General features: G+C 44.3%; 1 protein-coding gene across 2 annotated transcripts in view; it reads right to left on the reverse strand.

Moving 5' to 3' along the window:
- The window catches only part of LOC104915217 (PH and SEC7 domain-containing protein 3), a 106,703-nt gene that overhangs the window by 76,611 nt on the left and 22,869 nt on the right, over positions 1-7,223 (reverse strand). The window lies entirely within an intron of this gene.

Raw genomic sequence — 7,223 nt, forward strand, 5'->3', positions numbered from 1 at the left:
TGTATTGCTTCTCCCCTCAAAGAGGCAAAAACCTTCCACATAAGAAAGCGTACCTCCACATACATCTCCCTGCACAAGGAAAAGCCTTTTTTTTAAAGTCTGTAAAAGCTTTTCCCGGATACTTGTGTGAAAATTTATGCACAATCTCAGTTCTGTGTGTGTGACAGCATTTCTATTTTTTTTTTTTAAAGTGCTATACAGAAATTCTTTCCACTAAGTCTTAGTTTGCAGGGAGCTAATGTGATCAGCAGAGGCCATGTGCAGGGAAGATATGAGTGGAATGAGTTAAAGATGATTTTAAACACAACGCTTTGACATGTCAGAGTCATATGCCACTGCAATTTTCAGGCTTGACAAGCCACAGTCAGCACAACTGATCACTCCGTTAGCCCTCCAGTGATGAGATTTTCATGCAGTGTAAACAAAGAACAAAAATATTTGCTATTCTGCACATCACCTTCAATACATATCATCATTTGTGCCCTACCTCTCTTTTCATATATGGTTTAACTGAGGGAGTATGCAGTGCTACTAGAGGAAGAAGTGTTACCTACAGAGTAACATGAAATGGAACAATCAAACATGCCTTCAGTACAACTTCTATTTTTTCTCCCCCTTTTTTTTTTTTTTTCTCTTCAATTTTAACTGAGTATCTGGGGAAAACAGACATCCTCTCGTTCTTACAAATATGCATTTATTTAAGTGTACATAATAATGTGTTTCGTAAGCATAAATAGAAGGGCTTCATTCTCAGTGGTCTATCATAAGATTTATGACGAAAATACAGTTTTCAGAACACTACCCACAAGCCACCCAGAAAGCAAACAAAAAAGACCATCCTCACGCTGTTGTTTTGGGAAATATCTCTTTAGCCCTCTTCAACAAAGGGTTAGCCAATATCTGAAATTTCCTTACAAATAACTAAATTCACTAAATTTGGTCTACTCCAATCTTGTGAAGAAAGCAAATTCCCAACTCCTCTGACATGTGGCCAAAGCAACACCTTATCCATTCGCACCTGCTACAACAGGTTTCAAACACCCATCTCTTACCACTTAACAAGAGCAAAGGATAAACAGGTAAGCTAACACACCCACAGTGCTTTCCACACACAAAAGCTACTTCGAAAGCCAGGCCAATTCGTGCAACCTCGTTCATAAATTAGCCTGTTTCACCACCATTCTTTACTAAAGGCAGTATTTATAGCCTTGAAAGATGGCCAGCGCTGACAAGAAACATCTGCACTCTGCTAGGAACCGGTGCACAGCAAGAGTCAACATTATTACAAACCTCCAGAAGTTCAGAAAGAGACGAATTCTGGCAATTAAGTAACACACTGCTTAATTAACAAACACAAGAAGGTGGTCAAATTGATAACACAGGTTGTCTGTAAGCCTCATGTTCTGCGAAATTGGAAAGAGACTTCAATTCTCAAGTTTCCTACACAGTGACTAGACACTGCTTGTGCCACCAAAGGCTTAGGCATACAAACACCTTGTGTTCACAGCATGGCTACTGCAAGCTGTCATTTCTGTGTTCCTCCCGGACAGGTCAATTTAACAGGGCCTGGAAGGTGCTACTCAGAGGAAGGGCTGACATCTCCTAGCACCTCCAGGTTCTGCAGGTATACTCTTTCTATCTGTCCCTCATTGCCGCATGCAGATACTGACATCAGTTTCCTTCTGCAAAGTGCCTATAAAGGACTTAAACAAAAAGCAAGGAATGACCCATGTTGCAGACAGGCTTGTCTTCTATGGTCTGCAGCTTCTACACATCTGGAGTCCACAGCAGAATTCCTAGCTAAATAGAGACAAGAAAGGGCTTTAAATAGAGAGCATGACTGGACATGGATTTCTCATGCAGCTTTACTCTTTGTCATACAAAATGAGAAACTTTCACTGACAAAAGTAGGCTGAAAAATGTAGTAAATTATATTTCACCTAATTCTGTATTCAAGGCCAAACTGCAACAGTACCACTGCCTACAATTGCCTCCACAGCAACAGCTGCTGATCTTCATCCAGAGACTCTTATATTGATCTCTTCTATCAGGAAACAGAAGATACTGAAAAAGAGACCTCTTTAGCCTCACAGTGCATGGGTTCTGGCTTGAAATCAGGTACTTACACCTCCTTTCTGTCCACAGCAATGAGCATCCTCCTTACCGCTTCTGCCAAAGCATTCTTATATTCTCAGCTGAGCATGCACATGCCCTGGGCCACTATTTCCAGCAGAAATTACAGAGATTCAACGAACAGCCACTGCAGTAAATTCAGTGCTAACAGCAGCAGCAACCGCTTCTCTGTACTCACAGATGAAACATGCAGACAGCAACATCTGCAAAGCTGCTTTTCCATAGCACGCCTCAACAGCCAGGAATGTCTGAAAGATTTCATACTGTTTTCTTTACTTCATTACTGACCAGGTGCATGGGGATTTAGCTCCTAACACCAAGGTATCCCATTGTGCTCAGCACTTGGCACATTTGATCTGTTTAAGAATCTTCTATACTAACTTTTATTTTTTTCTTCATGATGTTGTTTGCAAAATTCAAACTCTCACAGTGACACTGAAGAGGGCTGGTGAACAGCTAGAACTTCCCAAATGCACGAGAGCAAGATCACTAACCCAGAGGTAAGGGTCCAGGCATGCTGCATCTCAGTTTCTATCTGCCAGTCTACAGGACTGCAGATAGAAACCTCAACATGAATACCCGCAGTGTCAGGAACATCAGACCTTGGGATGCTCTTAATTTTCAGCAAACCTGTGGGGAAATAATTCTCAGTTTTGTCCCAGAGAAAAGCACGTTAGCATTCTGCACTATGGGGAAAGAGTTCCTGCTCAGATATCAAGCAGAGCAGCCAACACAGCCACCAGCCAGAAGGTGCTCAGAGCTCAACCTAACTGGAGTTTTTTGGACAGAAAGGAGGAGGGAAGGAGCAAGAGGTCATAACACATTTTTTCTCTCAAACAAATATGCATGCCTTTAGTATCAGCCCTGCTTCAAAGCAGGCTAAGTCAGGCATTTGCCAAAGTCTATCAGAGCAAAAACACAGCAATTATTAAAAATAAGGAAGGGTGGAGAAGAGTTCTAGCTCATTGAAGCCAGGGCCAGAACAAATGCTGTCTGTAGTAGGAATGCAGCATCCGCCAAGGAGCAAAATCAGGGCTGCTAATGCTGCGCACTACATTGCTTGTTGTTTGAAATGCCTTCACCCCAAGCCTTTTGGTTCCCAAACAGCCCTCATGGCAGCTCTCACCTTGCAGAGCAGCATAGACATCAGAAACACAGGAGTCACTGACAACAGCGTGGATTGCTGAGCCCAGCGAGGCTGTGTAAAAAATCCCTTCCTAAGAGAATGAAGCCCTGCCCAACAGACTTCCAGAGGAATGCTCATACTCAGCCAGCAACATGCTTCCATGCTTCAGAGCAGATGAGGAACAATTTGTGGCACTGGCTGAGCTGTGTTTTGAAGGAGCTCGAACAGGTTGGTCCTGAAAGGAGAATCCTAGCCTCAGAAAGAAATGAAACCCTGGCAGCAGAAGGGCATGACGACTTGGTTCCTGTTGCAAATGACAGGCTGAGAACTGCTCTGAACCAGGTTCTCCAGAGCCAGAAGTGAGCACAAAACCATGTCAAGCAGTGATTTACCAGTTACCTCCAGTTCCAGGGCTCTTCCAAAATTAGACCACGGGAGGTTATAAAAAAATAATGCTTTTTCCTGGTAGATGATTCATTGTGCAATTTCACTCTGAACTGTTTAATCAGCTTTGAAGTCCTAAGAAGGAGTTTTCTTCAAAGGCATGCTTTGAAGTAGATCACTCTTTGAGGACTGGTGCAGCTGCACCTCACTGCTGCGCAGATCAGGAGATACCCATGAGCACACACAGAGGGAGTATAGACTACACAGACCTGAGACACCAAGGAGCAGTGAGAGGTACTCAAGCTGCTTCATGTCACAAAGAATGGAGACAGAACAGATAAATCCTACAGTCTGTTAATGGCTATCAATGAACATACATGCAAAGTCACTTTCCAGCACTGAAATGAATGGTGCTGCTTAAAAATAAGCGCTTATTCCCTATCATCAGATGCCTTTTTCTTTGATTAAAAGAATTCCTGCTAATCATAAGGGCAGAGCTAACTGCTAAAATGTTCAGAACATGCCAGTTCTGGTAGGGTTGCATTGTAAATGCTGCCTTTACCGGATTGCAGCGCTAGGACACAAAGTCCCTCCACACAGAGACAAGATTACAATCGTTTTAGGAGACAGCATGTCCTTTATTACACTGGCTCACTGCCACCCAACTACAAGTGTTTTGCTAAAAATAATCCACGTTTGTTTTCCTTTCAGCTTCAGGCTCCTTACAACGCTACGGTAGGGTCAGAGATGATACAGTGCACCACGGTCCCCATTCTTTTCAAGTGCTACTGCCCACTATGCCTACCCCTCATCCCAACAGGCACACCACAGCAGGAGCAAAGGAACCCACAAGATACCTCGAGGCTTGAACAGATGGCCAGATGTGGCCAATGGATATGGTAGCAACCTGCACTCGGGACTGGCTCAGGCTGGCAGGTGCCTGGGCTTGGGCGAATGGAGGCTTCCTGACCCACATGGCTTTGACTTTAATGGAGGTATGTCAACACATGCCAACTTAGCAGAGTCGCTGATGGCTTTATACAGAGTGCTTCGTGCAGTGAACTGATCAGCTGCTCTATGTTCCCCCTCCCCACCCTTTTTTTGTTTGGTTTGGTTTGGTTTTTTGTCTCTGTCAGCTCCTGGATATTTGTTTTGTTTGTTTTGCTTTTGAAGGAGATTGGGAACTGAAGAGGCGAGGAGTCAGCAGCCCTTTTTGCCTAAAACAACAGTTTATTTAGGAGCTGGAGGCACTTTTACAAAGTCTCACTGAACTTGTACCACAAGCACTGTGTTAACCAGAGCAGGGCAAACCCGCATCGTGTGATGAGAGCCTCGCCACGGGATACCAAAGTACCCACCAGCAGTGGACACTATGGTGACAAGTGGCCTAACATTTCTAACGTGACAAAGGGACAAATCCTAAGCTGCCAAAACACTGACACCAGATTTCAGAAGAGCCCCAGAGAGAGGCTGAGAACCAGCAGTGTGTTCAAGTGGCCAAGAAGGCCGAGGGCATCCTGGCTCATATCAGAAATAGTGCAGCCAGCAGGAGCAAGGAGGTGATCGTCCCTCTGTACTCAGCTCTGGTGAGGCCAAATCTTGAGTACTGCGTTCACTGTTTTGCCCCTCACTAAAAGAAAGACGTTGAGACCCTGGAGCATGTTCACAGAAAGGCAATGAAGCTGTGAGGAGTCTGGAGCACAAATCTTATATGGGCCCCAACTGAGGGAGCTGGAATTGTTAGTCTGGAGGAGGCTAAGGAGAAACCCTATCATCTCCAAACTTCTTGAGAGGAGACTGTGGTGAGGCGGAGGTAAGCCTCTTCTAGGTAACAGTGGTAGGACCTGAGTTGCACCCAGGGAGGTTCAGGCTGGATATGAGAAAAAACTTCTCCAAAAGAGTGGTGATGCAGTGGCACAGACTGCCCAGGGAGGTGCTGGAGTCACCGTCCCTGGAGGTGTTCAAGAACTGTGTGGATGTGGCACTGAGGGACGTGGTTGGTGGGCACGGTGGGGATGCGCTGACAGTTGGAATTACTTGGTGACCTTAGAGGTCTTTTCCAACCTTAATGATTCTATGATTCTATCATTCCAAAGAAACCTACCCCTGCAGGCTGTGCCACACTGTCTTTACCTGGACTAGCGTGTCTGTGCCAGGCTATCGCACTTTCTCACATCTCAGTAACCGACGGATTCAGCCAACCATGCACAGAAAATGTGTGTACTCGCTGTCTGGCTGCAGACACATTTGATACATTCACTATCCTGTAACAACAGTGAGCAACACTTCTCAGAAAAACTCTCCTTATTCCAGGCATTCTTGCACTTCAAGAAAAAATATAACAATGAGCGTAGCACATTTTCTGCACCTTTGAGAAGGCACCTGAGAAAGACAACAGTGACAGGCAGGTTCAAGAGTGACTTCTGCTTCCTTTAGTCCCCTCAACCCTTTCCAAAGAACAACTCCTTCCACCACGGAGTTGCATCATCCTATTTTTACAAAAAAGATGAGCTCATTTCCTAATTCCTGAAACTGCAAACTGCTGTTGCTGTCATTGCAGTGATTTGAGAAGTAGCTTCAATTTTCTAAACAGCCATTTTCAAGAAAGAACAGGTGGAAAAAGGCAGCTATGAAGACCTCCACTTCTGTGAGATGCTGCCAGCAGCCAGCACAGCAAGAAGCATGACTTACCCATTCATCACAGCAGAGCCAGCTCATAAGCAAGCACACAACCAAAAAGATACCAGCTTGAGAGGAAGTTGCAACTGCTCCCAGCTACACAACTTAAACATACATCCAGATGAAGACAAGGAAGAAACCAAACCAAGCATTAGACTGCAGTATGCATTTAAGCATCCAGTGCTCATCTGGACCAGCTCTTATTCACCGCATCCTTCTCCATAGGTCCAAAGCAATGAATAAAGAGTAGTGGTACTTTCTGACAGCCCCAGCCTTCCTAGGTCCCAAATGTCACTGTGATGTCACGCATGAAGGCCAAAACACAGCCACTTCGCAACATAGGGATCTTAGGCAGATTTCAGTTAAATGAAAACACACAGTCAAGTCATGAGGTGAGTCTTCAAAGGGGAAAAGTCCTACCAGACTGCAGCTGGAGAGGATAATAAAATGAACGAAGAAAGTTTACCCAGTAAGTATGCAAGTCCAGCCTCCCACATTTACACTGAAAATCAAATATAAGCTACCACCTGAAAAATAAAAACAAAGTGCAAACTGAAAACAAGAAGTGCAAATAGCATGCAGAATATTGATAAGATGGGAGAACAGATTCAAACTATCAACAAAGTTTACTAAGGAGGAGTAAGTAGACCACCAGTAAGGAAAGCACTGGAAATGACCCATATGCAGAAGAAAGAAAACAGCTGGGAACTACTATGAGAATTTGAGAGGTCCAATCGATTAAGAGTAACCTGACAATCACTGGGAACCACAATAAGCATTCTTCTGCATCTGCTCTGAAAACCAGCAGATTGCTTTAGGGAGTTTGTTTCCCACCACCACCCCCTGAATTACAAAAGAATGCATATGAGATTAAAATTGTGTTTGCATTGCTAGAGAAAAA

This window comes from Meleagris gallopavo, chromosome Z (genome assembly GCF_000146605.3).
Source record: "Meleagris gallopavo isolate NT-WF06-2002-E0010 breed Aviagen turkey brand Nicholas breeding stock chromosome Z, Turkey_5.1, whole genome shotgun sequence".
NCBI classification, from domain to species: Eukaryota; Metazoa; Chordata; class Aves; order Galliformes; family Phasianidae; genus Meleagris; species Meleagris gallopavo.